The following is a 24406-nucleotide window of genomic DNA, read 5'->3' as shown; positions in this document are numbered from 1 at the left end:
AATAAGAAAAATGGGTTGAGTAGGAAAGATAGGAAATGGTTTTATTACTGTAAAAACTTTCAGTGACAAAACAACAGTCTTAAAGATAAGAGGAGAAAGACTTGTTAATTTCTCTCACCCATGTATTATGGAGGTCTTTTCTCCCCATTAATGCCCTTTGTGAGATGACAATGATCTATCTAGATATTCTTGGTATTACTCTATCAGTCTCACTTTAAGGCTCTTTATCCAATTTCACAGATGATAACTTCTAGTTTGTAAACCATTGGTTATCAATTAAAAGAAATCATCCAGAACTAACTCCTTGGCTAGTGCAATTAATCTTATATAGTCTAATCCCTATTTGATGAAGTGATCTGCATCAAAAAACGGAGTATTTACTCCATATCATACCTTTGGTGTGCTGATAATCAATTTTTACTATCATCATACTCATTAGAGGAAGAGGAGAAGAAAATGATGTATCTCACATGCAGGCCATCATCCATCATATTGCAAATCATACCATTTCACAAGATGAGGAATTCTGAATACTCTGCCTTCCTATGCAAGGTCAAGTCTGGATGTAAAATAACAGGAGCAATTAAAAATTATGTATGAATAATGACAAAAGTGTTAAGTATGAATCTTTGTTTAGAGTATATATTATATTCCAACTCTTTATTCATTTATACCAATAATTTATAAAGATATTATTGTGTAATATAAAATGCTTAAAAACCTGTTTTTAATTTCTGTAGCTACTCCTCAAGACTGGATGTCAGTCATTTAAACCAGTGTTCCCTGCCTTGCCTCCAGGGGGCATTTGGCAATGTGTAGAGACATTTTGATTGGAAGTGGGGTACTACTGGCATCTAGTGGGAAGAGGCTAGGAATGCTGCTACGTATTCTACAATGCACAGGACAGCCCTCTACAACAAAGATTTATTTGATCCAAAATTTCGATTGTGCTGAGATTGAGAAACCCTGATTTAAAGACATACAGACTAAGCACATCCTGTGTGCTTACTGTTGCGCTAGGAGCATTTAGCCATACGAAATATACAGCATTGCAGATTCACGTATAACTTGGTCCCTCCATAATTCTGTAATACTATCAAGGCATATAATCTGAGATTCAGCCACAAAATAGGTTCTTCCATGGCCACAAGCAGGAAGGTAGATAGCCATGAATATCTGATATTCATATGGATGCCTTGCACAAAACGTGTTTGAATAGCTCCAATAATTAAAGCAGGTATTCCAAGGATAACTCTCCAGTCTGTCAAATATTTGGAACCTCTATCAGATCTTTATTATTTCTTATCAGCTTTTGGGGGGTAGATGTTACATACAATAAAATTGATCAATGTGTGTACAATTTGATGAATTTTGGTGTATTCACCAGACTGTTCCCTATGCCCTCAGCCGTCCCTCTTCTTCCACCAGCCCTAGCTCCTGGAAACCATGCATTTGTTCTCTCACAGTATAAGCTTGTATTTTCTGGACATTCAACATGCATGGAGTAATACAGTATGTAGTCTTCTGTGTCTGACTTGACTTAGCAGCATACTTCTGAGATTCAGCCATGTTCTTGTATGTGTCAGTAGTTCCTCCCTTTTTATTTCTAAGCAAGGTTCTATTGTATAGATATGCAAAAATTTGTTCACCCACTAACCAGTTGATGGTGATGTGATTTGTTTTCAGTTTTTTCTATTGTGAGTGAAGCTACCATTACCATTCAAGTACTCTTTCTGTGAATGTATGTTTTCGTGTTTGTTGTGGGTAGTTATCTAGTACTAGAGTTGTTGAGTCATACGATGAGCGTATGCCTAACTCTGCCAGACTTTTTCCAAAGTGATTATATCATTATTCCCACTGTCGGTGTTCAAGAGTTACTACACATCTTTCTTCATCAACATTTGGTATTGTTTGTCTTTTTAATATTAGCCATTCTACTTGGTGTATAGTGGCATATCATTGTTTTAATTTGTATGTCGTTAATGACGGAGTATTGTTCTTCTGCTTATTTGCTGTTCATATTTTTTTCCTTTCGGGGTAGTTTGTGTTCTGGTCTTTTGCTCATTTTTTAATAGGATTTTCTGCCTTCTTATAAAATTGTAAGGTTTCTATATATATTCTGGAAAAGTCATTTATCAGATAACTTTTTTTTTTACTAGTGTTGTTTTTCTGTTCTAGGATCCAATCCAGAATACTACAATATGTTTAGGTTTCATGTCTCTTTAAGTTCCCCTGATTGATTACATTTTCTCAATAATTTTTTTGGTTTTCATGACCTTCTGAGTTTTGAAAATTACCTGTCAGATGTTTTGTAGAAGGTCCCTTATTTTGGATTTATCTCATGTTTTCTCATCATTACACTGTACTTATGGATTTTGGAGAAGAATACTCCAGAAGTATTCTCATCACATCCTATGAGGGGGTAATAATACCAACATGCATTATCACTGGTTATCTTAACCTTGATCACTTGATTAAGGTTGTGTCTGCTAGATTTCTGCATTGTGAGGCTACTATTTTTCCCTTTACATTTTCTGTTCTTTGGAAGTGAGTCATTAAATCCAAACCATACTCAAGAGGGGGAAAGTTAAACTCACCTACTGGAGGGAGGAGTATCAAAAATTTTGTATACATATGTTAAAATCATAATAATTAATATTTATTTGAGGAAAGATACTTTGGGCTTATGCAGCTATTCTGTTTCTCCTTAGAATTATGCCAATGAATTTTAACATTCAGCAGCATTTCATGTCTGCAGCAATTATTATTGTGTCTGATTTTATATATATATATATATGCACACACATATGTGTGTGTGTATACACATACACAGAGATGGATACAGACATTAACATCTATGTATACATGGGTTAGAATATCTACATATATTTTATAAATATATGCATATATATATTTGTATATCTACTTCTCTGTATATTTATATACATATGAGTGCATACTGATATCTGCAACTCCATTACAGTATCAGAGGATTTATTCTATCCTTTCCCATTTGCTTATTTGTAACTTCTTTTTGTAGCATTGAGAAACCGGACTCTCATTATCTCAAATTGTGGTAGGCAGAATTCTAAGATGGCCCCTCAGATATTTACCTCTGGTATTACTCCCGTGATTATATTACATTACATGGTTGAGGGATTTTGCAGATGAAATTAAGTTTACCAATCAGTTGACCTTACCATAGGAACATTATGCAGGATGGCCTAACTTAACCACTTGAGCCCTTTAAAAGCAGAGAGTTTTCTCTACCCAGTCTCGAAGGCTACGTCAGAGAGTTTCAAAACATGAAAGAGACTCTACCCAAGAGAGCTTCCCCATTTCTGAGATGGCAGAGAGTATGTGGAGGGACCTGAGGGTGGCCTCTAGAAGCTGAGAGTGACCCCTGGACATCAGCCAGCAAGAAGATAGGAACCCCAAGGAACTGAATTCTGGAAACAACTTAAAAAAGCCTGGAAGTATTTTCTTTCCCAAAGTTTCTAGACGAGACCCTGGGCTAGCTGACACTCTGATTCTGGTCTTATGAAATCCCAGCCAGAGGTCCTAGTCCAGCCCACCCATACTTTGAACCTACAGAACTGTGAGATAATAAATAGGAATCATTTCAGGCTGCTAAATTTGTGGTAATTTGTTACACAAGTTTGTATTGTAGAATAGTAATACAAAAATATATTTACTTGTTTTTCTACCCTAATACCCATAAACCAAAAAAGACCAAACCCAGTGCCGTCAAGTCAATTTGGACTCATAGCGACCCTAAAGGACAGAGTAGAACTGCCCCACAGAGTTTCCAAGGAGCGCCTGGCGGATTTGAACTACTAGCCCTTTAGTTAGCAGCCATAGCACTTAACCACTACACCACCAGGGTTCCTCTAATATACGTATAGTTTCAAATTGCTTTTCTGTATTCCTGTGAGAAATAATGTTATCAACTAGAGTACAGTGTTTGTGAACAGTTCTTTTTATCTTTAACCTTACAATACCCAGTCAAAACATTGTTTTCCTGTGCTCACTTCCTCAGCACATATACTAAAATTGGAGCGATACAGAGAAGCTTAACATGGCCCCTGCACGTGGATGACATGCAAGTTCATGAAGCATTCCATATTTTAAAAAACCATTGTTTTCCAAAATTACATCAGTCAGCTCCTTTTAGTAAGATTGTTATATATATGCAATACAGTTAGATTTATTTCTCAAAGTCTGCTTTCTGTCTCGAGCCTCTCTGATATTCTGGTTGAATTTTCCAGGATGCTTTTTCAGTATTTTCAGTTTGAGGGTGGAAACCCTGGTGGTGTAGTGGCTAAGTGCTACAGCTCCTAACCAAAAGGTCGACAGTTTGGATCCACCAGGCACTCCTTGGAAAATCTATGGGGCAGTTCTACTCTGTTCTATAAAGTCTCTATGAGTCAGAATCAACTCGACAGCAATGGGTTTGCTTTTTTTTCTTTTTTAATTTTCTTTCTGTAACCCTGGTGGCCCAGTGGTTAAGAGTCTCACTGCCAACCAAAAGGTTGGCAGTTCTAATTCACCAACTGCTCCTTGAAAACCCTATAGGGAAGTTCTGCTCTGTCCTGTTGAGTTGTTATGAGTTGGAATTGACTCGACGGCAGTGGGTTTGATTTTTCTTTCTTTGGCTATTTTCTTTCTGACAGTTGTATAGCCATGTTAGGATGACAGCTAACTCTGTTCTCTTTTCCAGGCACTCTTGTTTGTTTTCTCAGATTGACCTTGCTCACTGCAAAAGCTTGTGACAGTATGAGAAATCACTTGCTAGGATTTGATGATTTTTCTTATTTTTACGCATAGGTTTTTTAAAGTTTGGGCATTCTGTGCTTTCTAAATACTCTGAGGACATGACCCTTGTGTGGTTTTATTTGTGTTTCTGAATTGTTTTGGGAAGCATGGGAAGAAGTGATTTGGCTACTCAATTCAGAAATCTTTTAATTTTGATCCTTGAATATATTTATTTTGATTTTAAGACCAGCTGTGTCCATTAGTTTTCTTTGGTGTGATGGTTAATTTTACACGTTAGTTTACTAGGCTGTAGTGCCCAGGTGTTTGGTAAAAGCTAGTCTTGTTGCTGTTATAAAATAGTTACATGTGATTAAGTCAGTTGGCCTCAAGTAAAAGAAATCACTTTCCGTAATGTTGATGAGCCACAATCAATCAGTTGAACTCAAGAGCTAAAAGGGAATTTCCCTAGGATGTGTTCTGCCTCCAGACTATAAATATCTATTTTGCCAGAACAAGCTTACTCTTCATTCCTGCTGTCACTTCACCTGTGGATTTGGGGACCCAAGCCTGCAGGAGGCTCCATCCTGTTGCCTGAACTACAACTTTTGGACTTGCTATAAACCAAACCCAACCCAACCCGTTGCCTGCCAGCTCCTCACAATCAGGTGAACCAATTCCTTAAAGTAAACTAATCTCTCTTTCTCACACTCTCTCTCTTTTTTTTTTTTTTTTTAATTGGTTCTGCTTCTCTAGGGAACCCTAAGACATTTGGCTATATTTATTTTTTAATTGCTCTGGGTTTGACACAGAGACAGTAATCAAAATAATTTTGATCAGAAGTGATCTAACATACTTCTTAAGGCCACCCTTGGTTACTGAGGAGAATTTATCGGATGTAGCCGGGGTGATCAACTACGTAGAATTTTGGTTTTGGGTTTTTGAGTTAAGAAGTGTGCTAAGATGTTCACAGGCTATGTGGAGGCTACAGGGTAGATTCAAGCTGGATTTTGGAGGAAAAAATCAAAAGTACCTGCTACTCTACGAATTTAAGATTTTGTCTCAAACTTTGTAAACTTTTATGATTCTGACATCTGTTAGTATACTGTTAATTATATATATATATAAAAGACATTTCATAATAACCTGTATCTTTTAAAAAAATTTACAGACATTTGGACATTATCTCCTAAATACATTTAATTGAATGGAAGGTAAAATGTTTTTTGGGGTGAACGTGTTGGTGGTTAAAGATTTGACCGTTAGGAGATATTATTTCTTATTGGAAATACAATTTCTTAAAACTTGAGCCAACTTTCGTGGTCCATTCCTACATTTTACTTATGAGAAAACTAAGGCTTTGAGAACGTTAGCCATTTGCAGAGCTGGCACCAGTATCTAGACCCTAATGCTAGTGAATTTTTTTTTTTTTCCATTACCCTTTGCTGCCACATACAGAAGAAATGAGTATATTAGTTAAAAAAAAATAGGGTTAAACTATTTTTTAAAAAGTTGTGCAACGGAAATGATTTAAAACTGCCCAGTAGATAGAATATTGGAAATAGGAAGCCCTTTGTTTGGTAGTTATGACTGCTTACTGCGTGAAAGGTGGCAAGCAATAAAATAAGCTCCCAGAAATAAGTGCTCTGGCTACCACTTATTTTGGCAATTGTCAGGAAAGATGAATTAGTCAGTATAAATTCCCCAATGGTGGCATGACATGTAAGACTAATAAAACTATACCTGATGATTCCCTTGGAGAGTGAAAGAATAACTTCAAAGAAGAACCAGAATTAACAAGAAATGAGGCCAATCTTTCACAGCACCATGAAGGTTAGAAAGATAAAGCTATAGTACTCCAAAAGCCATGAAATTACTTCTAAAGGCAATAATCGATTTAGTGGGAAATATTAGAAAAGTCAAAAAACAGCATCAACAAGAGTGGTAAGCCCTGGAGGTCACAATCATCAAAACGGTGGCTGGTAAATCCTGTTTCCCTCCCCCTGTTCCTCAGCTAAGATTGATTCCATGCTGAATCCTGAGCCTGAAACAACTGTTTCCTGAGAAGAAGCCTTTTACTTACTAAGAATTACTTTCCCTTGAAAGGAAGGGAGGGAGGGAGGGAGGGAGGCAGGAAGAAAGGAAAAGGAGATAAAAGGGAAGGACTATCATTGTGTTTTCTTCCTAATATTCTTTACTTGAATAGTTGACCTAAAAGACTTCAATAAAATAGACTTTCTGAGGTTTCTTGTATCTCTCACAATAACATTCAGTTAATGATTTCTTGATCATTTCAAGTCTTTTTTGAATATTATGCATTTCTTTGTGCTCTAGTAATCTGCATTGACTCTCCTCTCACATTCAGTTGTCAATTGTTAATCGGAGATTTTCAATCCGTAATTATTTATTGAGCTAGCACTATGTTATGTCTTGTGGATACTGAGTTGGAAAAAGTCTCAGTACACACATAAACCACTGACGTCTAGTTGAGAGGTTCCTCCTTTTATCTGAGATCATCATTACCCGTTTGAGATGGAACAACTCTGGAGAATGGTTAGGGAAATGTAACCAAGTTAGAACAATAATTTTCTCTGTTTTTCTAAGTTTTGTAAAGTGAACACATTTTCTATGACAATCACAATAATACTAAAAATTGTTTTAAAACTTTAGAGACATCAAAACAAAAATTTAGATTAAAAAATCAGAAACCGTGAATATATTTTTGTTTCTTTAGTTTTTACTTGTACCTCAAATTTTTGTCGAATAATAAATATACATTTTTGAAGGATTGGATGATATTTCAGTATTCTTCTTACCCCCCCCACACTCCTAAGTCCCTTTACCCAGAGATGCCACATTTAATTGATTCTTGCAGTACTTTAGTCTGTTATTTCTTTTTTTTTAAAATTTTTCTTGTGCTTTAAGTGAAAGTTTACAAATCAAGTCAGTCCCTCACACAAAAACTTATATACACCTTGCTATACATTCCCAATTGCTCTCCAACTAATGAGACAGCCCGCTCCCTCCCTCCACTCTCTTTTCGTGTCCATTTAACTAGCTTCTAACCCCCTCTACCCCCTCATCACCCCTCCAGGCAGGAGATGCCAACATAGTCTCAAGTGTCCACCTGATCCAAGAAGCTCACTCCTCACCAGCATCCCTCTCCAACCCACTGTCCAGTCCAATCCATGTCTCAAGAGTTGGCTTTGGGAATGGTTTCTGTCCTGGGCCAACAGAAGGCCTGGGGGCCATGACTACCAGCATCCTTCTAGTCTCAGTCAGACCATTAAATCTGGTCTTTTCATGAGAATTGGGGTCTGCATCCCACTGCTCTCGTGCTCCCTCAGGGGTTCTCTGTCAGGGCAGTCATCGGTTGTAGCTGGGCACCATCTAGTTCTTCTGGTCTCAGGCTGATATAGCCTCTGGTTTATGTGGCTCTTTCTGTCTCTTGGGCTGGTAATTACTTTGTGTCTTTGGTGTTTTTCATTCTCCTTTGATCCAGGTGGGTTGAGACCAATTGATGCATCTTAGATGGCTGCTTGCTACCGTTTAAGACCCTAGACGCCACTCTCCAAAGTGGGATGCAGAATGTTTTCCTAATAGATTTTATTATGCCAATTGACTTAGGTATCCTCTGAAATCATGGTCTCCAAACCCCTGCCCCTGCTACGCTGGACTTCAAAGCATGCAGTTTATTCAGAAAACTGCTTTTGGTTTAGTCCATTTGTGCTGACCTTGCCTGTATTGTGTGTTGTCTTTCCTGTCACCTAAAGTTGTTCTTATCTACTATCTAATTAGTGAATACCCAGTCTATTATTTCTAAATAACATGCCTGTACTGATATTTCCTGAATTGCAGTTACAGATATTATCTACAGAATTTCTTCAGTGGACTATGAGGATAAGGTTTTCTTTCTCTTCTTTGGTTTCTCCCCCTCTATCACACACTTTTCCTATTCCAGTTTTTGATTGAGTCATTATTTATGGTTGTAATGTTTATGACTACCTAAATACTATTTACCTCAAGTTGGAGATTTTCTAACCATATAAAATATACCTTTGGTTTAGTTTTTGAGTAAGAGATTGTTTTGATCACTTCTCATGGGCAGCTTCTGATTTCTCCCTGTGGTAGCCTTGACAGTTTTTTTTTTGTTCTCCCCCAAAAATACATTCCACAGAGAAGCAGTGAGCAAAAAAGATTTTACCAAAGACTGTTTAGAGAAGGAGGCTTTTTAGGGGTATAGGTCATATACTATATACCACAAAATATTTTTACTCCTCCCAGAACCTCCCTGAGAAATTTTTTACCAAGTCTTTCTCCTCAGTTGCCTGACAACAAAGATCTCCTCTCTATTTCCCCTCCCTCCTGATAATTTTTATAATTTCCTGTGCATAGATCTCTCTCTAATTCTCCCACCCTGTGCTTCAACTCTCTTCTTTCATATGCTATATATTTTAGCTCTTCTCAGGCATCTCTACATTTGCATCCTCAAGACAAAATTTGATACCACTTCAAGTCCATGGGAGTCCTGGTGGCGTAGCAGTTAAGAGCTACAGCTGCTAACCAAAGGGTCAGCAGTTTGAACCCACCAGCCACTCCTTAGAAGCCCTGTGGGGCAATTCTACTCTGTTCTATAAGGTTGCTATGAACTGGAATCAACTTGATGGCAACAGGTTTGATTTGGTTTTCAAATCCGTGAAATAGCTTTGCATCAGTCAGGATAAGCTAGATTGTGCCCTAGTAATCAACTACCCCTAAATTTCAAGTGCTTAATGTAGAGACAGTTATTTCTTACTCATGGTACATGTTCCATGCAAGTTGGCAGGCGGAATCTGAACAAAGTAATTACTTGGGGACCCAGGTCGATTCGTGCTTCCGTGATCATGGCAACAAGAAGGAGGGTGACACATTTCATTTCTGACCAACCAAGGCCATCTAGTTGATTCCGAATTATTGCAATTCCACATGTGTCAGAGTAGAACTGTGTTCCATGGGGTTTTCAGTGGCTGATGTATTTTCAGAAATAGATCACCAGGCCTTTCTTTCCAGGCACCTCTGGGTGGACTGGAACCTCCATCCTTTCAGTTAGCAGCCTATCATGTTAACCATTTGCACCACACAGGGACTCTCCACTCACACTTTATCAGACAAAGCAAGTTACATGTTTACACTGAAGTTCAACAAGGACGGAGAAGTATAATACCCTACCCTGTGCCAGGAAAGAGAAACGGAATATATGTGAACAGCTTTAATGACAGCCTCAGCCATTATACTGTGTGGAGACTCTGTATATTACAAACAAAGGGGGCTGTTATAAATAACATCCATTTTTAAATTATCTGTGAAAAGAATTTTTTTCTTCCATTACATATATTTTGATAGTTTTTAGGAAATACGAAAACACCAGCAACCCTGACTCACTTCTGACAAACGCACCCAGTGGATCTCATAGCATTCTAATAGAGGGAGATGTAATTTTCCTTATCTTGAAACATTTTCAAAAAATATCCACCTAAGAGTTTACTTTTAAACTGATTAAACATTAACCTTAAAATATTTTGAAAGCTATTTAAAATTTCCAAAATGTAACACCCAACTTCTTAGAAATGAAAATAAATCCAAGGCAAAAACCTTGGATTAGATGCATATTTGGTTTGCTACTATACTACATTTAATTTATGACAATTATTAAAAATCTAAGATAGTAATTTAGCATTGAGAACATTGAAAACACTGAATATAAATTTGCCTCAGAAGGTAAAATTTTAGTCAGAAATTGAATACCAACCAATATCACATATTTATTGTCTTTGATTAACTTTAGGGCCTTGAAAAAAACAACATTAATATAACAATAATACAGGCTTTTGCTTACAGCAAACTGTGTTTCTCACTGCCAGTAACCATCATTTCAGGTCCAGTAAGCAAATAGAGACTACCCATTCATTTCATGCAAGCCCTGACAAGCTGACTGTGGAAACAAATGTCCCTTGTTGCTCAACTAGGTTGGGTTCAAACTGGTGACTTGGAGGTGAAAGGTTGTGGATTCTGTTATCAATCATTTAACCTACTCACTCCTCCAGCAGCAAAGCACCAACTCAGACATGAGAGAGAATTGTTTGGTTCAATTCATTAGCCCGTTACTCTGTTAGCAAAATACCATATTGTATAAAAAATGAATAGCATAAAAAGTAGCTTCCTTTTACTGTAACATGTGCAATTGTGTGAGTAAAATCTGCCAAATATGATGTCCTGCAAATTGCTATGAATTATTAGTGAGAAAATTCATTTGTAGTTTCTAGGTATTTCTTCTTGTCTGTGACTGTCAAACAATGGCAGTGTGATGGATTGAGTCACCCCAAGGAGATCTGCTGTGAACAGAGTCTCTGGCCTCTGACAAATAACATTACAGACCTAACATTAACACTTACGTTAACATACTTGGGGAATAAGTTATTTTACTTTTCCAACACACTATTTTTATTTCTTCCCTTAAGTATATAGTAGAGAGCAGAAGGTGATTGCTAAGAGAAGTCAAGAGTTGCAGTTTGGGTTTACTTATTATTTTATAACTCTGAGGATAATTCATTTAAAAAAATTTCTCAAAACAATATAAAAAGATGAAGATTGAACATAGTCTCATGATTAGCATACAACATTTGATAAAAGTTTAAAATGTACTTTTATGTTACTCTCTGTGATGACTTGAACTTCTAAAAGCACTGTGGCAGCATGTTTATTCTGGAAGGGTTCCAACTGCAATTTTATGTCAAACTGATCAACTGCTTACTTTGTGCTTACTCTGTTCCAGGAGATAGAAATTAATACAACTAACAAATTACCTACTGTTATGTAGCTTATATTCTATGGAGAGGATCATATAAATGGATAAACAAATATATAATAACGGATAAATATATAATAACGATGATGATTTTAATAAGTGCTATGAAAAAGCAAAACCAAACAAAAAACAAAGCAAGATAAGTGAAATGGGAATCTTGCAGTTTTTTACTTTAGGTAGATTAATCATAAAAAGCCTCTATGAGGAAATAGCTTGGAGACCTGGTGGTGAAGTGGTTAAGAGCTTGGCTGCTAACCAAAACATCGGCAGTTTGAATCCACAAGCAGCAACTCGGAAACCCAAGGGGGCAGTTCTACTCCGTTCTGTAGGGCTGGTATGGGTTGGAATCAACTTGATGGCAATGGGTTGGTTTGGTTTTTAATGAGGAAATAGCTTGTGAGCAGAAATTGGAATAAAGAGAGAAAGTAAGTTTATTTAAGGAAAAATTCCAGACCAAAAAGACAGCAAATAAAAGTTGTATTCAAAAATCGGCAAGGAGATCAGTGTAGCTGGAGAAAAATGTATGAAGGGAGGAAAGATAGGATATGAGGTAAGAGAACCAGACGTCAGATAATTTGGAGCCCCAAACCGTGTAAAGCCTTGGGACTTTGTTCTGAGTGTCACAGGAATCCTTCGGAAGGATTGAGAACAGGAAATTAATAAATGATTTATCTGTTAATGGATATTCTTTGGCTGTTGTGTGAACAGTAGACTTTAGACTGTCAAGAGTCGAAGCAAAGAGGGCCTTACAGAAGCCCAGGCAAGTATTCACAGTGGTTGGGTCCAAATGATGGTAAGAAGTAGTATATTCTCGGTATAATGTGAAAGAAAAGCTAATAGGATTTTTGAGTCTGAGAAGAACAAAGGCATCAAGAATGACTCCAAATGTTTGACTTGATCATATAGGTGAATGGTGGGGCCATTAGCTTAGATAAGGAACACTGCAAGAGATGTGAATTTGAGTGGCAGAGGAATCAATAGTGTATACTGTACATGATGAATTTGTGAGAAGATGCCTATTAGAGCCCTATGTTTGTGCTCTATGCTGCATAACAAATTACCACGAATTTAATGGCTTAAAACAATACAAATTCATTATGTCACGATTTCTTTGGGGTTTAGAGTCTGGGTAAGGAGCCCTGGTAGCTCAATGGTTAAGTGCTTGGCTGCTAACTGAAAGGTTAGCAGTTTAAACCTGCCAGCTGCTTCATGGGAGAAAAGACCTGGTGATTTCCTGTAAAGATTAAAAAAACAAAAAACAAACCCCCCAAAAAAACCCTCGCTATCGATTCAATTCTGACTTATAGCAACCCTGTAGGACAGAGTAGAACTGCCCCACAGGATTTCCAAGGAGCAGCTGGTGGATTCCAACTGCTGACCTTTTGGGTAGCAGCAGAGCTCTTAACTACTGTGTAACCAGGGCTCCACTATAAAGATTATAGCCTTGGAAATCCTATGGGACAGTTCTACTCTGTCCTATATGGTCGCTATGACTCGGAATCTTCTCAACCACACACAACAATAACAACAGAGTCTGGGTGACTACTTAGCTGAGTATTCTGCAAGCTTGCAAGATGCCCATCAGCTGAGTTCTCATCTGGAAGCATGACTGGAGAAGTATCTGTTTCTAAGCTCACTCATGTTGCAGCTTTAGGGCTTATATAAACTTGCTTTTTTAAAACCAACAGGAAGAAGAAGACTCTAGAAGAAGTCTGCTAGTAAGATGGAGTCTTATATAATGTAAATAATCAGAGGAGTGATATCGCATTATCTTTACCACAATCAGATCACAGATTTGTCCACACTCAAGGGGAGGGGATTCTACAAGGGCTTGACAACAAGGCTGTGGGGGTCATGCGGCCCACCTTAAGGTCTGTAGACATCTAAGTGGATAAACTGAGTAGGCAGTTGAGTATACATTCCAGAAGAGACATCAGGGCTGGAGATAAAAATTTTAGAGTTGTCAAAATATTAATGTTTTTAGAGCATTGGTTCTAGATGAAAACATAATTAGTAACCATATGGAATTAGTAGACATTTTGTTTGAATTGCTATATAGGAAGAATATCCCCATTAATAAGATTTTTTTTTTTAAAAAGTGCAGAAAATATTTCTTAGTGGGTAAGTTCTTACTTGCCATACCATGTCTATCACTATTAATTGTTGTCTAGTATTGTCTAGAGATGGATTGACATAGTGGTTACAACAATGGGCTCAAACATAGCAACGATTGTGAGGATAGTGCAGGACTGGGCAAGTGTTTCATTCTGTTGTACATGGGTCACTGTTAAGTTGGAACCAACTCTACGGCACATAACAGCACTAACATTGGATGCTTAGGATGTGGTGCTCAAATATTGTGCTAAAACTTTAATGAGGTCGTCTCGCCTGATTCCTGTAGTAAACTAATGACAAAGGTCATATTATTATTTATTTTTTTAATTCATGACAAAACATGTTCAAGATCACACAACTGCTAAATGATACAACGAATGTGACCCGTAACCCACGCACTTAACCACATCCTTTTGTGCTTCCCTTTGTGGCCAATTTACATGGATCCTTGTTTCCAAGTTTCCACTCCTGATCATTGATTAGTGTTCTTTTTGTCCCCTTGAGCTTGACTTTCTTCTTGATTTGCTTCCTCTAGTCCTTCATCCATATCATATCAACTTACTTCCTCATTTCCTTGGGAGCAATCAACATGTTTTTGCAAGCCACAGTTGCTTTAATGTCCTGTAATAGACAAATCCACCACTCATCTGTCAGTTTGTCATACTGTTGTGGCTTAAATGTTGCTGGAAGCGTTGCCACTGGTATTTTAAATACCAGCAGGGTCACCCATAGTAGACTCGTTTCAGTGGAGCTTCCAGACTAAGATTACAAAAAAGGACCTGATGACCTACTTTTCAAAAAAATTGGCCAGTGAAAATCTTATGAATAACAGTGGAACATTGTCTGATATAGTGCCAAAAGATGAGCCCCTCAGGTCGGAAGGCACTCAAAACACAACTGGCGAAGACCTGCCTCCTCAAAGCAGAGTTAACCTTAATGATGTGGATGGAGTAAAGCTTTCGGGACCTTCATTTGCTGATGTGGCATGACTCAAAATAAAAAGAAATGGCCACGAGCTTCTATTAATAATCAGAACATGGAATGTGAGAAGTATGAATCTAGGAAAATTGGGAGTTGTCAAAAATGAAATGCTTGAAGATTTAGTGAGCTAAAATGGACTGGTATTCACCATTTTGAATGGAAAAATGATATGGTCTACTGTGCCAGGAATGACAATTTAAAGAGAACAACGTTGCATTCATTATCAAAAAGAACATTTCAAGATATATCCTGAAGAACAACGCTGTCATTTTTGACTGTTTTTGGGGGGATAAAATAGACTCTCTGTATTCTTGTACACCTTGCAGTATTCACATTGTACACCCTGCAATTCTGTTTTACCCTGAATATGCAGTAGAAACACATCTTATTACTAATATTAGGGCAAGGATAACAACATTTAGAGTGAAAGAGATAGACTAAATTACATAATACTGTAAATGAATGCAGTATATAATATATATTAATTATAACCTTTCACCTGGAGCTAAGTACAAAATAGCATAAGAGAATCAGCTAAAATTTATTTTATGAAGCATTCCACTGTAATTGAGAAACATTTCATATCATCCTTTATCATTATTATGTATACATTTCTTCTGTGAAGCAAAATTCTTAGTACCTTGTGCCTTGATTAGATAGTTCCATACATAAAGACACTGAATGACTCTGGGTAATTGTTAAGAAATACTACTGCTACTACTATTACTGCTGTTGCTACTACTACTATGACTACCACTACCAAAAAAAACAACTACTAGCAAATATGTAGTTGTTATTATATCTCTTTTAATTGCCATAACCACTCTATGAAGTGCATACTATTATTGTCTATATTATGCAGATGAGGATACTAAGATATGGAGAGGTTAGTGATGTCCCTAAGATTACACAGCTAGTTAGCATGCTTGGAGTTAGAAATCAGACTTTCTGACTTTGGAGTCCATCTAATTACTGTCAGTACAAAATAGTATTACCGATAACCCACGTCGTTGTTGTTGTTAGGTGCCGCCAAGTCAGTTCCAACTCATAGCAACCCTGTGCACAACAGAACAAAACACTGCCCGGTCCTGACCCATCCTTACAGTCATTGCCATGCTTGAGCTCATTGGTGCAGCCACTGTGTCAATCCACCTTGTTAAGGGTCTTCCTCTTTTCCGCTGACCCTGTATTCTGCTAAGCATGATGTCCTTCTCCAGGGACTGATCCCTCCAGACAACACGTCCAAAGTATGTAAGAGGCAGTCTCACCATCCCTGCTTCTAAGGAACATTCTGGCCTCACTTCTTCCAAGGCAGATTTGTTTGTTCTTTTGGCAGTCCATGGTATATTCAATATTCTTCGCCAACACCACAATTCAAAGGCGTCAACTCTTCTTCGGTCTTCCTTATTCATTGTCCAGCTTTCACATGCATATGATGTGATTGAAAATACCATGGCTTGCGTCAGGTGCACCTTAGTCTTCAAGGCGACATCTTTGCTCTTTAACGCTTTAAAGAGGTCCTTTGCAGCAGATTTACCCAATGCAATGCGTCTTTTGATTTCTTGACTGCTGCTTCCTTATCATGATACCAACATCATCATAAACGGAGAAAAGACTGAAGTTGTCAAGGATTTCATTTCACTTGGATCCATAATCAACAGCCATGGAAGCAGCAGTCAGATAACCAACAAGAAATTATAAACCATCGTAATTTTTCTGTTGCTATTTGCCCCAGTGAAAATCACTTTAAATCTGATTTGCCCTGACAAAGAAGTGGAAAAGGGGCTTCATTTTAGAAAGATACAGGTTTTCTTTGTTAATACTTTATTTGATTTGCAGATTCTAGTCATGAAATGGAGACTGTAGCATGTTCTCTGTAGGCTGTATCTTGGGTGCATCTGTGCCCTTGCAGTGCTTGTATTCTAGTGCTGAAACACACCAGACATACTAAACAAGTGTTAGAAAATGATCATGCTTTAGAAAAAGAATAAAATAGAGCAGAATAAAAAAATCAGGAGCATGAGTATAACCCGTTGCCTTGGAGTCAATTCCAACTCATTGTGACCCTATAGGACCGAGTAGAACTGCCCTATGTGGCTTCCAAAGAGTGCCTGGTAGACTCAAACTGCCAACCTTTTGGTTAGCAGCCATAGCTTTAAACCACTCTGCCACATAGGGAGTTGTAATTTAAACAGGAGGATCAGAATGAACCTCACTGAAAAAGTTAAGACTTGAGCGAAGACCTGAAGGAGGTGCGGGAGTTAGCCAAGTGATATCTGGGAGTAGAGGATTTCAGCACCTGGGAATAGGCAGTCACAGACTCTAATGAGATAGTGTTCCTGCCGTTTTTTTTCCAAGTAACAGCAGGAGGTCTGTGGGGTTGGAATGGAGTGAAAGAGAGGAGAGTAGACTGGTGAGGTCAGAGAGCTAATGAGCAGGGGGTGGCACTGGTGATTGGGGGACAGCGTGTTATGTACTCTCTATGGGAAAAAACCTGAGGGTGGATATAAAATATGAATATAAAATATGTAAAACTTCATGAATAAGAGATCATATTTATTAAAGATTAGACAGATGAAAAAATTGTGATTTATTCTGGACACATAATGAACAAATAAAGAGGATAAATAGTATTCTGCTACAATTCTTGGTTTGTTCGTTTTAGTTCTGTAGAGATTATTTGCAGATTGTGGTACATATTGAAATATGTAATTCCATTATGTGGTTCATTTTTAAAAAGACACCACAATAAGTTAGACCCATTGAGATGGGACAACTGTATGTATATCATGTTGAGGTTTTGCAATATGATTTTGCATATTTATCGTTATTTGTTGAATATATTTAATACATTTGAATGCGTTTCATTTTGCTGGAGTACCAGTGATTTTCTATATTAAACATCCTCTATGCTTTGATGCAGAAATTAATGCTTGGAATTCACTGCACACGTAAAGCACATAAATACTTGTTTTGATGTTGAGTAAATAACTAGCTTTTCCACCTTGCCTTTTCTTCCAATTTCTTTAGAACAGGAAGGTGTAAGAGAAAACCTGGGGTGCTTCGTGAGCATTGTTATGGATTGAATTGTGGCCCCAAAAAGTAGATATGGCTAGGCCATGATTCCCAGTATTGTATGATTGTCTACCATTTTGTCATCTGATGGGATTTTCCCTTGTGTTGTAAATCCTGTCACTGTGATGTTAATGAGATGGGTTAGCAGCAGTTACATTGTTAAGATCTACAAGGTTAGATTGTGTCTTAAGCCAGTCTCTTTTGAGATATAAAAGAGAGAAGAGAGCAGAGAGACAGGGGGACCTCATACCACCAAGAAAGCAGCATCTGGAGAAAAGCGTGTTCTTTGGACCCCAGGTCCCTGTGCCTGAGAACCATCTGACCAGGGAAGGTTGATGACAAGGTCCTTCCTCCAGAGCCAACAGAGAAAGCCTTCCCCTGGAGCTGATAGCCTGAATTTGGACTTGTAGCCTACTAGACTGTGAAAGAATAAATTTCTCTTCGTTAAGGCCATCCACTTGTGGTATTTCTATTATAGCAGCACTTGATGACTAAGGTAAACGTGAAAGAAAAAATAGAATGTACTACGTTTTTATGTAGGAAAGCTACAATATAAAGCTTTATATATTTAAGAAATAACATTCAAATGGCTCATTGATACAGGGTTTAGTTAATGTTGCATGTTTGGGATTAGTGTTTCCCTCCATTTATTCTTAATGTAGCTGTTAGAATTTTTCAGCATACTCAACCTCAGATATAATGTGAAATAAAAGTAAAAATTCTACTGTTTCTCCCCATACAAGATTCCCTTAGTCCATGATTGCTTTCTATTTGTGAGTGTACCAACTTCTTAAACCTGTAAAAACTCTTGTCTTCATACTAACATTTATCTCATCACATTGCTTTTGCATTTTCAAACTACTTGGCTATTTTGTCATTTTAATACAAAATTGTAGCTTGATAATAAGAAAGGTTACTTAGACTTGTGCCTAAATAGAAATAGACCAATAAGCCTTTGCTAGAATGAAAACTTCATAGTCCTTACTACCCAATCTGTCTTCTCCTACAGAAGATTCTGATTTTAATTTTTTTTATTAATAAACATTGTCTTGTGCGATAATATTGAATTTATACAAAAGTTACGAACAAAGTGCAGAGAGTTCCTAGATATCTTTCACCCATTTTCCCTTAATGGTAACATATAACCACGGTAACATTTGTCAAAATAAGAGATTAACTTTGATATATGTCTTAGTCATCTAGTGCTGCCATAACAGAAATACCACAAGTGGATGGCTTTAACAAAGAGAAATTTATATTCTCACCATCTAGTAGGTTACAAGTCCAAATTCAGGGTGTCGCCTCCAGGGGAAGGCTTTCTCTCTCTGTTGGCTCTGGAAGAAGGTCCTTGTCCTCAATCTTCCCCTGCTTGAGGAGCGCCTCAGGTGCAGGGACCCCATGTCCAAAGGACGTGCTCTGCTCCTGGTGCTCCTTTCTTGGTGGTATGAGGTTCCCAACTCTTTGCTTGCTTCCCTTTCCTTTTATCTCTTGAGAGATAAACAGAGGTGCAGGCCACACCCCAGGGAAACTCCCTTTACCTTGGATCAGGGAGATGACCTGAGTAAGGGTGGTATTACAATCCCACCTTAATCCTCTCAACATAAAATTAGAATCACAAAATGGAGGGCAACTGTACAATACTGGGAATCATGGCCTAACCAAGTTGATACACACATTTTTGGGGGGACATAATTCAATCCATGGCAGTATATTACTACTGACAAATCTACGGACCAGTTTTCTACTAAAGTTCCTTTTCTGTTCCAGCACTGAATTTCTGTTTCAGGATATCATATTGCATTAGTCAATGTTAGTTTTTAAGTGGAGTCCCTGGGTGGTGCAAATGGTTAACACACTCAACTGTTAACTGAAAGGCTGGAGGTTAGAGTCCGCCCAGAGGCATCTTGGAAGAAAAGCCTGGTGATCTACTTCTGAGAAATTTGCCATTGGAAACTCTGTAGAGCACAGTTTTACTCTGACACAGATGGAGTTGCCATGAGTCGGAATTGACTCCATGGCAACTGTTTTTTTTCCCCCCCAATACTGAAGTTTTATCTATTGTCTTCCCTCAGTATGCTCTAATTTTGCTTGCTTGATGAACCTAAGAATGTTCTCATGTTTCTGCTACTCCGACTCTAATCTGACTCTTTGAGTTTATTGCCCTCTGCATTCCAGTTTTTTGAATCAGTGTTCTTGGCAGGATCCGTAGTCATCAATGGCTATGATGATACTGTGAAAGATGATGGTGGCAAAGATAATAAAAAGAAAAGGATTTAGTTGAATTGTTTTTAGTAGAAAGAATCTTTTCATGCATGAAATCTCAAATTACAATGCATCTGCATTACTGCAATATCATGTCATGACCTCGGACACCTTGAATATTCCCAAGGCAACAACAGAGCCAGGACATCAGTTTATACCACACACTCTTCAGCCTTTGGGACTGAAAGAATCAGGTTTAGTTATCTTAACTAAATAAGATAATGCTTATATAAATTTCGTTGCTTATAAACACAGTTTTCTAAACTTAAAAAGTTAGTTGCATTGAAAATCCACTTTAAAATATTTATTTTTAATGTATGCATATGGTTAAAAATAGTTTAAAAGAGCTTTTAGTAAATAGTAACCATCCTCTCTCTAACCCCAATTCACCTCTAGCTAGTCACTTTTTTTTTAATTCAGAAGTCCTAATTTATTGTGAACTCCTTATTTCTTTTGTAATTCCATAGTTCTGAACATTAATAAATATATATTTGTTCAAAAGCTCTAGTGTCTAAACTTTCTCAAAGTTTTTCAATTAAACATTTATTTTTAAATGATTATAGATTCAGATGCAATTTTAAGAAATAATATGGGGAGATCCCATATACTCTTCACCCAGTTTCCTTCAGTGTTAACATCTTGTGAAACTGCAATATAATAACTAAGATATTGACATTGATACAGTAAAGATGCAGAACAGTTCCATCATCACAAGGATCCCTCATGTTAACCTTTTATAGCAACATCCACTTTCACTCTCACCTCTCCTTAACTCTCCATAACCACTAATCTGTTCTCCATTCATATAATTTTGCCATTTCAAAAATGATATATAAATGGAATTATGCAGTATGTAACATTTAGGATTGGCATTTTTCACACAAAAAAATTATCTGGAGATTCATCCCGGTTCTTGTGCGTATCAATGATTCATTCCTTTTTATTTCTGAACGGTATTCGATGGTATGACTATGCCACAATGTGTTTAACTATTTACCCAATGAAGGACATCTGGGTTGCTTCCATTTTGGACTATTATGAATCAAGCTGCTATAAATAATTGTGGATAGATTTTTATGTGAACATGATTCTTCATTTCTGTGGCATGAATGCCCAGGAGTGGAATTGCCAGGAGTGGAATTGCTGGGTCATACGGTAGTTGCATGTTTAGATTTTTAAGAAACAGCCAAACTGATTTTCAGGGAGAGTGGACCATTTTACATTTCCACCCGCAATCTATGAGTGATCCAATTTCTTCACATCCTCACCAGCATTTGTTGTTTTTGGTATTTTTTATTTTGGCCATTCTGATACGTCTGTAAACCAAAAAAACCAAACCCATTGCTGTTGAGTCAATTCTGACTTATAGTGACCCTATAGGACAGAGTAGAACTGCCCCATAGGGTTTCAGAGGAGCAGCTTATGGATTTGCACTGCTGACATTTTGGTTAGCAGTGGCGCTCTTAGCCACTGCACCACCAGGGCTCCCCATTAGTGACCTATTATTGTAAGTTTAATTTGCATTTCTGTTAGTTAATGTTATTGAACTCATTTTAGGTACTTATTTGCCAAACATGTATCTTTTCCAGTAAAATATGTTTGTATGTCTTTTGCCCATTTTAAAATTGGATTTTTGTTTTATTGTTTATATTTGAGAATTATGTATTCTAGATACTAGTTCTTTTTTAGATATGTGTTTGCAAAGTTTCTTCCAGTTTGCACCTGACCTTTTCATCATCTGAACAGAGTCTTTCACACATCCTGACAGTGTTGCAAGAATGAAGACCAGGAACCTCCCTTTTCTAGCTTCATTTGAAAAAAATCTTTGGAAAGGACTATTGTTAACATGGCCTGGATTAATAATCATGGACTAAGAGACTGGTTGAATTATGACTGGCTCTGCTTGGGTTTTCTGCTCGTCCCAGATAATCGAAAGAAGAGAATGTAGCACATTGTGGGGATACTAGCGTGGATTTAGGTAGTTGCCCCTATGTGTATATACAAAAATTTAAAATGCTCTTAAATAATCCAAATTGTATAACACACATGCAAAACACATACATACACACTAGCAAGCCAAAAACTCTTAAAAATATTATTGTGCATATTAAAATCTTCGCACATAACAGATTGTCTAAAGTCATTCAATTGTGTATTTGGTGGCTATTTATTAAACAAAGATACTAGCTTAAAAAAAATAAACAGATAACTATACACAGTTGTAGACCAAGCAAGGGAAGTGGCAGAGAGTACAATTCTTTTTCTTAAAACTTTTTTCAGGTTGCATGTGGGAGACAAAGCACTTCAGAAACATTTCCATGGAACACCAGAATATATTTATATATACGTCAACATATTAATTAGTGCTTCTTTTGGGGATGTCCTGATAAGGAAAGTGATTCAAATTTGTCTTTCATTATTCTCCATGTTCATGTACTGAAAACCTTTATATGAGCGCAGCGTTCAGGCAGGTCGCTTGACTCTGAACGTGAGTGTAACCAGGCAGTCAGTTTTAGGTAGTAATAAAAACCTCTGTGGTCCACAAATAAAAGAGTTTGCCCTTTGATAAAATAACAAAAGAGGCTGTAAAATGAAATGGAAAGATGGGACACAATAGGATAATTTAGACTTGAAATCAAATATGAAAAACCACAGAGATCCTGAGAAATCTGGTTAATCCTGAATTTAATACTTTATCAAGAGCTCAATCAAAACATCTTTATAAAAAAAACATTTTCGTTTCCGTTTTTCAATTTCTTCTTCTCCAAGATAATCAGTTAACTATTTGTTGCCTATCTATTCCACATGTTTTTCATTTTCTTTCGTAATAGGCTCATCTTCTTTCTGCGAGTAAATGGAAAGCAGATCAATTCATAGCTGGTAAGTGCTTCTTTGCTGTTACAAAAGGTACTGTAGACAGCATCGTAAAGACAAGTGAATCAAACCTTCTCACATGTTTGCTTTTGAAATGTTTATTACAAATACTATGGCATAAAGATTTTATATACTTTTATTGCAGAAAAGCAAACTTTAACAAGTTATGAGGGAGGAGCCAATGGGGCAGTTCTGCTCAGCGGCAATGGGTTTTTCATCTTCGGCTGTCTGTAAAAGAATATAAAATCTTTACAACATAGTATTTGCAGTATAAATATTTCAAAAGTAAACATTTGAGAAGGTTTGATTCACTTGTCTTTACAATGCTCTCTCGAGTATAATGCCCAAGAAGCACTTACTAGCTATGTATTATTTTGTTTTCCATTTACTCACAGAAAGAAGGACATATTACGAAAGAAAATAGTGACCATATAGGACAGAACAGAACTGCTGGTTCCAAGGAGTGGCTGGTGGATTAGAACTGCCGACCTTTTGGTTAGCAGCCGAGCTCTTGACCACTGTGCCACCAGGGCTCCTGAAGAAGAAAATGGGACTCAAACTCTCAGTATAACCCACAATTTCCACCTCCAAATAGTTCCCATGTATGAGATCCCTTAAATTATATTGTAACCCTTCCCTCTAGGGACTTGACCTCCAGTTTGAGAAGTACTGGCATTGATATATGAAATACACAGATAATGCAAAAAAACCTCATTTTACCAGGTAGTTTTATCTTCTGCCCCCATCAATCATATTACAAAATCTGTCAACAGGAAGCAAATTGCCTGGCTTAAATTTCACCTCCGCTTCCTTCACATGGTCAGTCTGGAGGAACTGTTAATGGCTAATATAAATGATGAAAGTGAACAGGAATGAAAATATGGAGGTACTAGTCTAGTTAATTAGCCTCTAAATAATAAGATTCAATTAATCTATGGGTGGGAGCCCTGGTGATGCAGTGGTTAAGCAGCTCGCTGTTAACCAAAAGGTCAGGAGTTCAAACCCACCATCCGCTCTGTAGGAGAAAGATGTGGCTGTCTGCTTCTGTAAAGATTAAAAAAAAACCAGTGCCAGCCTTGGAAATCCTATGGGGCAGTTCTACTCTGTCCTACAGGGTTTCTGTGAGTTGAAATTCAACTCAATGGCAATGGCTTTAGCTTTTGGGTTTATATTACAATGCTTGTTTTGAAAGAAAAATAAATTCTTCAATTTGAAAAATAAAACGTAGCATATTATTTAAGTTCTGAAGTATTGTGATTTAGACTATAAGAGTCATAGTTATTTGGGGTGGGGCCAAGTAGGGTGTGATTAGACATTTTCAAGAAGAAAGTAGAATCTGAGTCCTGCTTTGAATGTTGGACCTAACGTGAATAATAAGAAGGGAGAGGGGTGTTCATGTCAGGTAAAGAACAACATGAAGGCAGATCAAGTGCCTACTAAGTCACTGGCTGCAGACTCTAGGAAAATAGGTCAGAAAAAGCCAGAATGTTAGAGTGTATAGGT

At 37.3% G+C, this 24406-nt stretch overlaps 1 long non-coding RNA gene and 1 other non-coding gene across 3 annotated transcripts in view; both read left to right on the top strand.

The window, feature by feature from the left end:
• LOC126081498 (uncharacterized) overlaps positions 1-24406 on the top strand; it is a 76767-nt gene that overhangs the window by 17830 nt on the left and 34531 nt on the right. The window lies entirely within an intron of this gene.
• On the top strand, positions 4024-4130 carry LOC126082313 (U6 spliceosomal RNA). Its single transcript, XR_007518550.1, has one exon. It is a non-coding gene; the product is annotated as a U6 spliceosomal RNA (small nuclear RNA).

This window comes from Elephas maximus, chromosome 8 (assembly GCF_024166365.1).
Source record: "Elephas maximus indicus isolate mEleMax1 chromosome 8, mEleMax1 primary haplotype, whole genome shotgun sequence".
In the NCBI taxonomy this organism is placed as follows: Eukaryota; Metazoa; Chordata; class Mammalia; order Proboscidea; family Elephantidae; genus Elephas; species Elephas maximus.
The sequence above is the reverse complement of the archived record's forward strand: the minus strand, read 5'-3'. Positions and strand labels throughout refer to the sequence as shown.